The sequence below is a fragment of the Lontra canadensis genome, unplaced genomic scaffold (assembly GCF_010015895.1).
Source record: "Lontra canadensis isolate GAN:19392208 unplaced genomic scaffold, GSC_riverotter_1.0 scaffold14, whole genome shotgun sequence".
NCBI lineage: Eukaryota > Metazoa > Chordata > Mammalia > Carnivora > Mustelidae > Lontra > Lontra canadensis.
Window position 1 is genome coordinate 8,193,437 of NW_022631008.1, and position 15,536 is coordinate 8,208,972.

Genomic DNA, 15,536 nt, shown 5'->3' on the forward strand with positions numbered 1-15,536 from the left:
GCACCTGTACTATCCCTCTCCCCAAGTGCCGTGGACCAGAATAACAGCTCGCCAGCATGAAGCTGGCCAAAGACTCACTTTCGGTAACGACTCTGCACAGAAGAACAAATGAACAACCTTGTGTTTGAATAATGTACAGGGTGTGATAGCAACAGAACCTCCACCCTTCTTCCTGGGGAAATGCAAAGTTAGCTGTGGCCTTTTCACAAACCTTGAAGAGGATGAAATGTCAGCTGCAACTCTGAATTTCCTGGCTTCATTCCACTTACCTCACCACCTTACTATTATCTAAAATGACAGGTTGGATATTAAATATCGTCCCTCAATCGGACATCACATTACAAATAAACAGCTCAATTCTACAGTTGTTTCTGCTAGAAACAAAAAGATTCTTCGTAACAGTTTTGAAGGGAAAAAAAAATCTATTTGTTCCCAGGTGTCCCCTAAGTCATATTTTGGGGGGCTTGTCTATTAGCTAGATAGTAAAAGCTAACTACACCCGTCACTCCTATTTGCACACACTGTTGGTTTTAAGTAACCACTCCTTCCCATCTCCCAAAAAAAGACAGCTAAGAAAACAATGTTCGCTTGGAGGAAGAGAAACTAAAATTCTTTTTGCCGTTCCTCTCAATCAAACTCTTGCAGGAACAGAAGTATTCACTGTGGTTTATACAGTTGTCACTCAAAAAATGGTACCTAGAAAGGCCATGAGCCTTCCTATAATTTCACTTCTACTTAAGGAGTTATACCGTATCAATACTTGATTTGAGCACAATATGCAGAGCCGCTGACTGGCATGCGGGCAAAGGTATAGATATTAAAAAAAAAAAGAAAAATTCACCCTTTGTGTTCCTGGGAGACATTGTTAAACTCTAACATGCTTCTAAGGGCAGGGTCAGCCTGGCTTTGTGGCGGGGATGGACCACACATGCCCATGCCTGTACCAAGCCCTGTTCGGAGCTGCATGCTGTGGTAAGCGGTGTACATTGACAGCTCCCTAACAGCCTTAGGAGGTAGGTGTATTATCCCCTATTTTACAGATAAGGAAACTGAGTGCTATGTGAAGTGCCCCAAATCAGTCAGTTCATTTTGCAGAACTGGAATTTGAACAGCCAGACTCAGAATCTATAACACAGAAGTTCTTTAAGGGCACCAAGGAAACAATGTTCATTCGTTCACAACCCTTGCAATACCCTCTATTGTGTGCTGCTAATTTTATTTTTAAGTATCAGGAGAAATTGATCATTGATGAAATGGAGCATCAAATCTTAATAAAGATTTCAATGACCAAACACGTAACCCTAAACTAAAATCAAGACATTACAAATGTCCAAAAAATAACAAAAGTATGTCCCTCAAAAGAGCCTGGGGGTGCAAATATTTAGGAAAATCTATGTATTTCAACTACTGCCCTCTCCTGGTAGCATAACTAACCAAAGGTATATATCCTTTTCTTAATTCAATTAGCTTAGAAGATTTTCATCTGATGGATTTATCAAGACCAAAAATATAGGTAAAGAAAGACTGTAAGGTGCTTCTTTATGATGGGACTCGGTTCTAGACTGTAGTCAAGAACTTTCCAACTGTGAGAAACCACTTCTCTGTGCCTCCATTTTCTTATCAGTAAAGTGGGAACAATAATATCTACTCTGCCCACCTCAAAGGCCACCCTGAGCATCAAATAACATAATGCATGTGAATTTTCAAATACAGTTGGCCCTTGAACAACACAGGTTTGAACTGTGTTCAAGATTTTTTTTTCTTTTGTGAATACATTACTGTAAGTGTATTTTCTCTTATGATTTTCTTAGTAAGATTTTCTCTTCTCTAGCTTTCTTTATTATAAGAATATAGTACATAATATATATAACATACAAAGCATGTGTTTCATCAACTGTTTATGTTATTGGTAAGGTCTCCAATTAACAGTAGACTGTAAGTGAAGTTTTTTCAAGTCAAAAGTTACACATGGGGGGCGCCTGGGTGGCTCAGTGGGTTAGAGCCTCTGCCTTCTGCTCGGGTCATGATCAAAGGGTCCTGGGATCGAGCCCTGCATCGGGCTCTCTGCTCTGCGGAGGGCCTGCTTCCTCCTCTCTCTCTGCCTGCCTCCCTGCCTACTTGTGATCTCTCTCTCCGTCAAATAAATAAATAAAATCTTTAAAAAAAAAAAAATTACACATGGATTTTTGACTGCTTGGGGGAGAGGTTGGCACTAATCCTTATGCTGTTCAAAGGTTAACTGTACTCTTACAGAATAACCTAAGGCATTTTTAAAATTAATCAACTAAAGTCATTTACGGCCACATTAGAATTAAAATTACATCGGGGTGCCCGGGTGGCTCAGTCAGTTAAGCATTCAATTCTTGATTTTGGCTCAGGTCATGGATCTGAGGGTTGTGTGATCAAGCCTCATATTAGGCTCTGCACTGGGCATGGAGACTGCTTAAGATTCTTTCTTTCTCCCTCTCTCCACTCCTCTAAAAAAAAAAAAAATTAAAATTACATCTAATTTTTAATCCTGCAGTTCCATTCCTTGGAACCAATGCTAAGAATTACCACTTGTTTGCAAGGACATGTACAAAGATTATGACTACAATGTTGACAATGGCTAAAAAAAAAAAAAAATGACCAAGGTAAACCTTCATCAATAAGCTATGAAATAAGTTATAAGGATTATTCTATAGAAAATTATGAAGCCACCAAAAAGAATGAACCAGAGCTCTGTCAGATGAATGAAAAGATTTCAACAAGGTTTTTAAAGGAATACAAAATAGGAAAAGAAATGTAATAGAGAGTCCCAAACATCTTAATGCATTTTTAAACTTCAGTAATTTCAGAAGTATGAATGTTACATACTTACAAAAACAACACTTGAGAGATTAATCATTGAACATTTAAAAATGTTGATGTTTCTTATTAAAATTCAATATACCAGAAGCTGTTGTACACAAAATTTAAGAATAAAATGTGCTATTCAAAATTTACAAAAAATATTAAATAAGTGTAAATATGCTGTAAAATAAATGTAAGTAATGAAATATTGCAGTATGTCTTTTGTAAGTGTATAGCAATTATGACTCTGAAGTTATTAACTTAAAACTGCACTGATGCTTTAAGAATACCCCATAGAACATGTTTTCATATTTATAAAACAAAATAACAATCTCTGTCCTCCTCTCACTTGTGTGCTGGGGTGTGTGCATGGGTGTTTATATGATTCTCCACTTATATAACTGATTATGTAAAAATGGGAAAAAATATGGAAGGCTACCTGGGCAGTTAAAGTGGGAAAAGAGGAGAAAAAAAGGGAAGTGATCCAGGCAAAAAGAGAAAACTTTAAAAAAAGGTGGGGGGGGGACCAAAAGTGTATATGCTATCATCACACTTATGCACTTAAAGAAAATCACTTCTATTATATATAGTTATATACACATATATAGACACACACACACACACACACGTATATTTACTTTTTTTTTTTTTTTTTTTTTTAGAAAGGAAAGCAACTTGCCCTGAGTCCCACACTAAGTAAACAGGAGGAGAGCCAGAACTTGTACCTAAATCTCTTTGACCATGAGCCTGGCCTTTGAACCATTCTAACCCCAACAGCTAGCAGGGTGATTACTCTCTGAACTATCTTTACCTCCAAAGTAGGAGATTATTATTTTATTTTTTTAAAATCATCTCTATACCCAGCGTGGGCCTCGAACTCACAACCCCAGGATCAAGAGTAGCATGCTCTCCCAACTAAGCCAGGCTGGTGCCCCCTAAATGTGAGGTTATGTACAGAAATGATAATGGCTGACATCTGTATAACACTGAATGTATTTGCTTTCAGAGACATCACCTGACCTGTGGTATGGAGCAAACAGCAAATCAGTTAACCGGATGTATGTTTATGTTGATACTGATTTTGCAGCAGACCTTCCCTTTGAGTTTGTGACTTGATCACATGTCCCTGCCTGACAATGCTGATTGTAGGTCCCTGCTGTGAGAAGCAAGGTCTGTGAAATCCAAACATACCTACTGATGCCTCTCTCTCTTATTACATAGCATAAATAGACTTAAGCAAGCCAGAGAGTTTTAATAAAAACAAATAATTCTTGCCAAAAAAAGTGAGCAGTATCCCAGTGAAGAAAATGGCCATCACTGTGAAGAAAATGCCATGGCTGGAAGCAGGAAAAACATTTGGTTAATCCATTTTCAGTCATTCTTAGATTTGAGGAGGATAAGTTCAAACAGAGGAAACCGATGTAGTGACATTAACTCCTACTCGACAACTCATCCTGAACAGCTCCTGGGGCTCTGTGTGCTGCCTGTAATCAAGGATGTCTGGCTGAGTTTTGCTAGCTGTCAAGGTTTACTACGCTGAACTGGTTAAAGAGTGATGGCTAGTTTTCATTCCACAACTTCATATCACCCACAAAGCAATTAAGCCTGTAGGTCATGGTCTCCCACAGGAGTAGCAAAGGTGCCTTCATTTTCTCCTGAGAAACTGAATTCAGTGTGGTTTGAGGGAAAACAAACTATTTTAATCACGAGAGATGGCAGAAGATGCCTTCTCGCAGTGCTTGTGTAGCAAGAGGAATGTTGCCAATGTCGCCCCTCACCCCCCCCATAACTTGTATAGCCATTTCTTCTCTTTTTACCTGTCTTTCTGAAATTGTAAAGGGCTCTTATGAGTTATTTATATGAAACCAAGTACCCTGACCCACAGGCAAGGTATTCCTAGAACGGCTAGAACAGCAAGCCAGATAATGATATCATTTTAGAAAGTGCCAGGCAAGAAAGCTCTGATTAACCACTGAAACATGTTCAGTGGAGATATTTGTAAATAAAATGAATGTCACTTTAACATCTCCTCTTTATCTGGGCTCCCCCTTCCTGGTGTGCTGTTATTGTGAATATTTCCTCTTTCAATTCCTGCATATAAGGACAGCTGTTTGATGTAAGGGAGTAAAAGTCTTTGCTGAAGGAAAAAAAAAAAAAAAAAAGGTGAGTGTTCACAGAGATAATGGGAAGATTTTGAAATTCATCCAGTATTCATATGTAATCTTACTACTTTGCATAATCTCCCTCCTCCATCTGCCTCGTCTTATTCCCTCCCTACTACTTAGACAGACTGGGCTTTCTCTTGTGATGCTCATTCTCCACAAGAAACAGAAGAGCTATGAAGAACAGCATGTTTCTGGGGGAAAGTGGAAGGACCAGATGAAGTTTTTGGAAAGGGATGACTTTAGGGATCCTGAAGCAACACTTCCTAACACAAGGGGTGAACCCCAGCCCAGGGGGCACACCCATCCTCAGGGAGATAGGAAATGGTCTCTGTCATTCCTTAGAAACCCCTTCAGACTCCATCTGCTTCCAAGGTGCTTCAAGAAACATCATCTTAAGCTTAAAGACCTATGAACTCAAGCAGTTGTTTATGGTATGGCTAAGGGAGTGGCAAACAGAGAGTCAGTGATTTTTACAAGTTGATCCTAATTCTTTCACGGCGTTTGGGCCAATATGCCGCTTTTCATACATAATGGAGCTGTGTGCGTGAATATGAACACCCAGAGAATTAGTGGGTGTGTTAGTCCTGTGGTTGGTGGCCCTACAGGGTGATCTCTTCAGAAATCGAAGGAGTTAAGAGTACCCAATTAGCTACCAGAAGCTGAATGTCAGCCGGTATGAATGGTATGTAGCTGGGCAGTTTTCCAAAACCCACGCCGTGGCTGCATATCAGGAAGACTGCTATAAACAAGTGTGCATGTGTGCATGGAGCCTGATAAGTCAATGAGGAAAGATAGACACGGAACAGCAACCCAGCCCGAGGAAATATGCAGAGCCGGGTGAGTTTCCACTTTAGGTGAACAATAGCTCTATTTCGGAAACAGGTCTGGATGCGCTGGGGAACAGTTAGATTGATCCTTTAACTTGTTAAATATTAAATGACCGTTCTAGGAGACCAGAAGCTGGATTCTCAACTTTCAAATTATACTTAATCATAACACTCCTAAGATTATGTTTTAAAAAATATTTAATAGGAAACATGAAAAGATATGGTAAGTGAAAATAGCACAAAGCAAATGTGCAAACGTAGATCTCAGTTCTGTAAAATACCCAGATGCATTTTAAAAGATAACATTAAAAATGCTGATAAAATATAACACTGGATAGTCTTCTCTAGGTGATGGGATTATATGTGATTTTTGTTTTTTCTTTATACTTCCCTTTTTACTTTTTCTAAAATGAACTGTAATAGTTACAAAAACTAATAGAAAAACACAAGTTCTTTAATTTTAAAAATTTATCTCATGAATGAACAGGCATGGATAATTTGTGAATAAGTCACCTAGGTTGAGGAAGGCTGAAAAGGTACGAAATGGAACCATCCACAGTGCTTATAAAATGTTAAATGAATTTGTCTTCATGTACACACACATTAGCATCTTCTGTCTTACATTTAAACTCCTAGAGAGCAAAGGCTGTGTCTAATTCTGTGCAGTGTTTGGCTCAATTAAAAATGCAGATAGAACATAATTTTTATGCCGGTTATATAAATGCACCTGGTTTTTATTCACTCTGGTAGCCAGCTTGGAAAATTCCTTAGTGTTACTAATGCCTGGACAGGGACGCCGAACAAGAACATACATCCTTTCCCCAAATTTAAAACCTCTTAAAAAAACTACTTCTGATGCAGCATGTACATTCATAGAGAAGACTGGCCTCTACTATATTTAACGTGGAGAGAGAAACAGTACTGGAATTTTCTCTGTTCAAGCCCACTTCAGAGTTACATAATGGATGTAATCCTAAGGATTAGTTTAGAGTTTGATTTCAATATTAATTCAACTACTGGACTCAGCACTGACTCAAACTCCTGGAATTAATATAAAATAGAGACACAAAAGAGTTTTTCCACTTAAGAAACAAAACCAAGTCCCAACAGAACTAAGTCAAACCACTTGTAAAAAACACTGGAGCAGTAGACAAAGAAGCAGCTTCCATTTCCAGTGTTTTCTAGACCCCCACCCTCAAAACCCTTCCTAATGATTCCTGCAAAACATAACCAAGGTTACTGTAACATCTGAAGTCACTCTGGAGATATACCTTGCTCTCTATAAATAGTAGCTTTTTATTTTTTTAGCATAGTAGCTGCAAGAAGATATAAGTGACTGTCAGGATTTGGAGTTGATATTCTTACTAGAAGCCTAAAATACAGTGTATCGAATTTGGCCCAAATGAGTCATTTGCTTTCAAGGTTATCATGAAATAGACAAGCAGGCAAATGTGAAATCCCAGGTGTTTATTAAATTGAAACAGAAAAGTCACTTTTGATAACTCTGCCAGGACTTCTCCCTCATCCCTCTCACAATGGCTAACATTTATCAACTTTTCACCAGAGGCTGAATGTTACATTTATTCGGGCATGATCCAACATAATCCTCAAAGAAGCCCTAGGAGGTGGGTATTTCAGAGATAATAGGTTTAGGAATACACTAGGGAGCTTGTCCAAGATCTCAGCACCTCTGTTCCTGAGCTGGGATTTGAACCCAGGTCTCCGGATGCTCAGAGTGCAAACTCTTAATCATTAAGGACACGGTCATTGTAGGGACCTAATGAAGTTAAAAGTGAGATAAAAATATAATTGCACCACTTTTAATTTGAGTCTGTTGCATAAACATAGTTGGTCTTCCCCTATATTAACCATGATGTCCTATTTAAAAAGATGACAAATTCTGACAACAAAATCTCCCGAGAGAAACCAAGATTATTTACCGAAGTAATAACTCATGTCTCTTATTGAGAACATGGCAATACTGAGGCTTGGGTGTGGTCACCTGTGAGATCTGGAGGAAATCTAGAGGCAAAATTTACCGAATTTTCTATTGCACAATACAATCTGTCTGTGGAAAGCACCCCCTAAACGGAAGTATCTGTCAAAGTAAAAATAAACCCGGTTAACAGCATCTGAAAAATATATTGTGAGTGGGACTCATATTTCTTTCATTTGCTACAGTACACGCATATATTTAGTTTTTTGGTCCTATTTAAAACACACACACACACACACACACACACACACTCTTAACTTTTCAACCCAATCTACCAAACTCTGACAGGGACTAGCTTCCATTTTGTGGGAGTTAAGTGGCGGAGGCCAGTCAAGTGCTTCACACGGTCTCTTCTGGGGGGTTTTCTCCTGCAACTCACAAGTCACAGGGAGGCCAGGCCCACGGAGGTCTCAGATTTGCACGAAAGAGAAATGGTTTGTGTTTGTTCACATCAAGACTGCTCGTTTTACCCATAGTCATAAAAGCCAGACTGACGATTACCTGGAATGCTTACTTATCAATCTACACTGAAAAACAGAACTTCCCAGAAGAACTTAATACTGGGGCAAGCTTATTATTATTATTTAATGAAAACATCTACTGAGAACTTACCATGGGGCATGAACTGTCCTAGGCACTTTCACATTAGTGATTTCATTTAACTCTCATGACAAGCCTTTGAAGTATCTTTTGTGTACTTGTTCGAGCTGAGGAGGCTGTAGCCCAGAGAGGCTGAGCGCCTTGGCCAAGGTCACACAGCCAGAGGAGCAGCTGAGCTTCCAGCTGAGCTCAGTCCTTAATGCTGAGGCCAGAGCCTCACTGCTGGGAAAACATTAAGTTCAGAAGCACGGGCAAAGAACCAAATGATTGTAGGTTGGTGTCATTAAACCTCATGGACTTAAAATGGATTGGCAATACATTTTGCCAATAGCTCGCAACTGGTCTGCGATGACTGGGGACATCTCTACAATTTTCAGGGGCTGCAACTTCTTTCTGTGGCTCCCAAACAGACCAGCTGCCAACTGTTTGCTTCTGATATTAACATGTTATAATCTCAAAAGAATTAAGTTTAGCTAACATTATCAACACTTATTTGGATTTTTGTTGGTTTGTATAAGTGTGGATTACCTTCTGGGAATTTTACACATAGCTAATCTCAGCCATTTTTATGTTGATGTTTGAGAGTTTCGGTTTCTAGCGATGATATTTTCTGCCACTGTTCCTTGAAATTCAAATTTTGAGGGTGTTCATTATTTGGTACCTGGGCACTAATTTATTTATATCTATTAAAAATACATACATAAATATACATGGTACAAAACCATGTGCCATATTGTGTACTCATTATGACCAAAAGAGGCACTGATAATTTGTAAATCTATCTTAGGAAACTAAGTCAAAGAATACAGTTAATAATATTTTGTACTGTTCCTTTTCTATTCCTATTGAAAAATTTGAAGAGTTACTTCTTACTACCAATCCAGTTCAGACAATTCTAAAAAGTGATTTATCATCATGAAAATTTCATGTTAAATAGCTATAATAGGAAGTCGTGGTGCAAAAATGAAAAAAAAATAACAACAAAAGGAAGCTCTCTCAGTACATTTTTTTTTAAATTCTATTTATTTGTTTGACAGACAGATTACAAGTAGGCAGAGAGGCAGGCAGAGAGAGAGAGAGGAGGAAGCAGGCTCCCCGCCGAGCAGGGAGCCTGATGCGGGGCTCGATCCCAGGACCCTGGGACCACGACCCGAGCTGAAGGCAGAGGCTTTAACCCACTGAGCCACCCAGGTGCCCCTCTGAGTACATTTTTAATTAACCAATAAATAAAATAAAACCAGCTTCCAAAATAAAATCAGCCTAGCTGTGAACATTTTGCCTGCTTTTGACTTTGAATTGCAAACTTGGCCTGGAAAATAAATCTTAATGAGATTGTTCACAGCAACTTTGAAGACAAATTAATAATATTGTGGCCTACCATGATTATTCTCGTTTAACAAAGTTGCCAAAGAACACAGCCTAATTTCAAACAGAGGTTGAAAGAGTAAATGGTAGCAATGCATACACACATAGATATTCATATTAAGGAGTCAAATGTATATTTTTAAAATCCACCATCAGAAAGAAAGAAATGCAATTTTTGGAGAGGAGTAATGTAGGTAAACATCCCTGATGTTTTGGAAGGCATATCTAAGCATCCAAGAAGCAGTGGTTTCGTTTGCTTTAACAGAACTGGGATGTTCTGGAGGGAGGGGTCTGTTGTTTCAATACAGTGAATGCACAAGTCACATTCAACAGTGGACTTCCACTGGATTTTACCTGAACCACTGGGCAGGGATGCTATTTAAGTCTTTCTCTTCCCTACCAGAGGGGGAGGTGCTAGAGTGCTTTCTTATTCTCCCCGTCTGTTTATTTGCTGAGCAAGAGGGCTCCTGCTTCAGACAGCCTAATCTGCTGAGCCATGACACGTATGAGAAGGCTGTCAGGAGGGACAGCACGTTTACACACTGAAGGTACGACAGCAAAAGAACCAAAGCATCGCCCCTCTGGGCCTCTGCTTCCTCACCGTGGGAATCCATCTCTTCATGCAGCATGTTTTTCAGGCACTAACATCCCACCTCTCTGAGATTCCAAATAAGAAAGTGCTATTTTAAGTGATTCTTTAAACTACCATTGCAGGGAACTACAAAAAAGTGTTCAGACCTGAAAAACATGTTCATTCAACACCCAAACGTAACTCACTTCTAACGAATTGACTATCCATCCGCTAATAACGGAATTTTGTCACCATCCACAAATATTTATTGCACATCTGCTATACACAGCAGGTTCATCTGAGAGGACAGAGAAGCCGTCGTCTACAATAAAAACACTCCAAGTTTCCCTTAACATGTCATGCTGTAGGAGGAAGATAGAATGCACTCATTTTCTCATCTATGCAGTCTACAACAGCTTGTACACAATAAAATTTATAGAAAACTAGAATGCTACAGTCCCTATAGACTTCAGACAGAATCTGTCATGTAGATTTCTTTGTGTGCTGAGGCCCTGGAGAATCTGATGCAGTAAGTCACGAACCACTCTCTCCAGAAAAATGCAGATGCATACAAAACATGGGACTCAGTTCCTCGCATTTTACAGATACCCTCTGAAGCCACCCTAGGCTGAGACACGAGGCTAACGACTCCTGGTCTACTCCCACTGCTTCCTCATACGTATGGCGACACCAAGTTTCAAATAGGTGATGTGACTTGGCCACAGTCACACGGCAGAAACCATGAACAGAATAAATGGCATGAAACTGAAAATGATATAGATACCCCTCAAAACTCTAAATCATCCTTTTCATCAGAAGTCAGGCTTATCATGTTGCTAGGAAAGGTGAAAAGGTGAAATGTTTTCAGAGGAATATACCTTTCTTTTATCTTAGGGTTCTAGCTGAGCTTCTCACTGGAAAATAGGCAGGTTTTCTTTATCTTGCCCTCAGGCCAGGCCCACCCATGGTTCAAGGCTGCCTTTTTCTGTGTTTGCCTTGGCAAATCAATAAAACCTGCATAACCTGGCACATTCAGAAAGGGGGCAAATGTGAGAGCATGAATTAGAAACTAGTTTTCAGGAACCTAACTTGAGTTCTAAAGAACTCTGTTAGTCAGATAATGGATGTTTAAGAAGTATTCTGAATCATACATAGACCGCTCATTTATTTAGGAAGTGGTAGTCTACTAAAGTGTTAGCAAGTTCTAGAGACCTGCTTTAATGAATAGATGGAAATAATTTCCAGCTACTACATTAGTTTGTTCATTGCAAATGGCTTTTTCCTCCCCAAAACTAAAGCATTCATTCTGGGATGCCGCATTTTACTTTTAGCTTTTAGCAAATGCATCTAATCTATTTCAAATTCACTTCAACAAATATTCTCCTACAAGGCAATGTGACAGAATGGAAATGTACATGTGTTTTAGAGTAAGATTTGAATTCAGATACTGGATCTTCTATATCTAGACATGGGGTACTAGTCTCATTACTTAAACATCCCTGAGTTCCCCCATCTGTGAAGTGGGAATAATAACAACTTTTGCAAACTGGCTGTGAAAATCAGCAATAATACAGTCTATTTTAGGGGCACCTGGGTGGTTCAGTGGGTTAAGCCTCTGCCTTTGGCTCAGGTTATGATCTCAGGGTCCTGGAATCAAACCCCACATCAGGCTCTCGGCTCAGTGGGAAGCCTGCTTCCCCCTCTCTTTCTCCCGGCCTCTGCCTACTTGTGATCTCTATCTGTCAAATAAATAAATAAACTATTAAAAAAAAATATATATATATATATGTGTAGTCTATTTTAAAAGGAGCTAGTGCAAACAGTAGGCACTCAATAAAATGGTAACAACATAAAATAATGATTAGTTATCAAAAATCGACAAAGGATACACTTCATCTTAGACCCTTCTCCAAAAATCTGAATTTATAACATCTAAATGAATGAGGATTTAATTCATTCTTAAAATGACTCCAATGCTTGTTTTAGTCTATTTTGACATATTAAAAATTATAGCCACTAAAGATTAAAAGGCCATCATTGAAATAATTATCTTTACTAAAGTATCACTGTCAGGGTTTTTTTGACCAAAAGGAAATCTATTGTTACCACTGGCAGATAGGTTTTAAGTCTTGAGAGAACATCAGTGTTTTAAGGTACCAGAATAATAAAACAGCAAGAGAATGGTTTCTTGACATGGAACTTCATGACTAAAAGCCTAAATTAAATAATACGGTTCAGTAGTATTAATGTGTTTTCACACTACCTACCAAGTTTTCAGACTGCACTCTACTTATCCTTTTTAAATTACTATCAGTATCTTCTTTCATGGGAAATTTCTAACAAATTACTTTGAGAAGCCAAAAATTTACAGTGGAAAATTTTTTCCCTAGTCCTTTTTTAGAAAAAAAACCTATTCAACAGGCAAATCTAAATAATTTTTAGCAGTTCTAAATGTAGTGAATTCATGATTTCTTACTGTAATTGAAGAGGAACATATAAAGCAATTACTTAGTCACTTATAAAACCCACGTTCGACTTTCGAAATAATGACTAACCTGATAGGAGAGACAAGACTTTTATAATTAAATACTAAAGTCTAGCCATTTGAGATAAGCACAGCAGGTTATATAATTGTCCCCTGCACTCACAATATCCTTTTTTTCTCTTCTTGGATGCATATCATTTTTCAGTAATAATAGAACATGTAACAATATAAAAAAGTCACTGTACTGTAGGAAATCCTTCTAACCACAAGCTAAATTTTTGGCCAAGAGTAAAGCCTCATTAATTAGGATTTCACAGTTTCATAAGGGGGGAAAAAAAAGGTGCCCATTAATAATGTAAGTAAAATTCCCTGGAGAATCTGTTAGATTCTTAAGGAAACAAAACAGTAAGCCTTAGGCATTCATTTACATATAAATACTTGGACCATTAATTGAAAAGCATTCCTAGCCAGGGCAGGATGGAATTTTCAAACTTGGATACTCTTAAAACCTCTTTCAGTGCCGTAGGAGAATGGGAATGGGAAGAAATGGGACACATGACATCTTTTGCTAGAAAGCTGGGCTGGCTCCTGTGCACACACATGTGCCTGAAGACACAGAGCACAGTCACTACTCATCCAGGGACTTTTCCCAAGCTCCTTACCTTCAGGTGGAGCCACACAGCTAGCTCTCATCAATGGACTATGAAGAGAAGATGCCCTGTCCTTTCAGGGCTCTGGTGATTAAGAAGTATAATGCTCCTTTTTTATGCTCTATCTCTTCCACCAGCCAGATGCAGACAATCAAAAACCTCAAAAGATGACATTATGGGCTGAACTGTGTCCCCTACCCCACATTCAGATGGTGGAAGTCCTAACCATCAATATCTCAGAAAGTGATGTTAATTCAGAAATGGGATTATTATAGATGTCATTGTTAAAATGAGGCTTAGTGCAACAGGGTGAGCCCTAATTCAATATTACTGGTGTCCTTATAAAAAGGGGAAATTTGGACAGAGAGAAGACAGTATGGAGGGACACAGGGAGAAGACAGCCATCTACAAACCAAGGAAAGAGACCTGGACAACTAACTGATCTTCAGAAAGAACCAGTCCTGCTCAACTTTGAGCTTGGGATTCCTAGCCTCCAGAGCTGAGAGAATAAATTTCTGTTATCTGAAGTGCCCAGTTTGTAGTACTCTGTTATAGCATCCTGGAAACCTAATACATCTGGTAAAGCCAGAAGATAGAAGGAGCCCGAGTTCAGGATTTCTGAACAACTGCTGAATAAAAGCAGTTCACTGACCAGAGAGACTGACACTGGACTGGTACTTTGGCAAGAAAGGAAACTTTCATTGTGTCAAACTGCTGAATTTTGAGGACCTATTCATTATAATAATGAAATTACCTGATAAAATACTTAACTAAGTGATTAAACTGGCAAGTAATTTTTAAAGTTACTTTATATGAATTAGAAAACATGAACACATCATAGAGAACAGTATAAAATCCATGTAGATTTTTAGAATAAAAAAGAAGTTCAAAAAACATTGTGAGTTTACAAGAAGATATTTTGGGGTAATTCCCCTAAATCCTCCCCAAGGTACTAATTTACTCTCCTCTGCCAGTAGAAGTAGAATTTCCTCAAGAATTTCAAATAAGCCACAATGTCAAGGTTGCTATACATAGTTTAAATTATGTTATGCTATAATTCACTTAAATTTGTTTCAATTTTGTAAATTCAGAGGGACACTTCTCCCAAGTGGCTCCAGTGTATTACTTGGGTGCTAAGGACAAGAATATTGTAAATAGAGATCTCAGGTTTTCCCAGAGTTCTCAATATTATTTGTAATCAATCTGAAGAGAAGTCACTATGTAACCATCATCTTTTGCTCTCAAATACAAATAAAAAAATGTACTTCCTTTACCATAAGTTGAATAACATGGAATCAATACATCGTTTTTCAGTTTTTGATCATTTAATTAATTTATTTTTACCTCATGTGATGAAAAAGTAAAAGGCTATCCTAGCTAAGACATAGAGTTTTAATTCAAAATACCTCAAAAGCCGAGCTGGCAGCTGGGTTCTCATGTTTACAGAAAAGCTAAGATGATTCAGCCTGTGCTCAGAGCTCAATTTAGATCCCAGCGTCTGGATTCCAAACACATGGAAGATGTGGCGGCAGGTTTCCAGGTCATGATGGATCCAAGATCCAAGACTGAGACCGGCGACCACTGACCAGAACAATTCCAAATGGAGAAAGTACCTGAGGGAGAGAGAAACCTCAAAGGTGTTTGGAAGACCTGGCCATAGTCAGCTCTCCAAATTTCAGTAGCATAAGCTTTTCCTGCAGCTGGCAGGTGCTGGGGAGGCCAAGGCAAGGCAGCCAGGGGAATGTTACTGAACAGTCCTCAAGTCAGCTTTGTCACGGTCAAAAAACATCTCTCACAGATGACTTCTTTCCTGAAGCAGCTATTGTTCAGATTAAACTATAGGAATCTGGTCAATGGAAAACCTTAGAGAGCACACGCTTCCTGCTAAGATCAGCGCTTAACTTTGCTTTGTTTCAAAGAGAAAAACTGGGGTACAGAAAGGGAAAAAATATTTTAACAGCATGTTTTTTTTTTTTTCCTCTTGGTGAGAAGAAATCATAGCCACTGTAACTATAATGTGGGCTACACACTGAAATCTAAGAGGG

General features: G+C 38.6%; 1 protein-coding gene across 4 annotated transcripts in view; it reads right to left on the bottom strand.

The window, feature by feature from the left end:
* The window catches only part of BACH2 (BTB domain and CNC homolog 2), a 352,486-nt gene that overhangs the window by 230,496 nt on the left and 106,454 nt on the right, over positions 1-15,536 (bottom strand). The gene's annotated exons all lie outside the window — the stretch shown is intronic.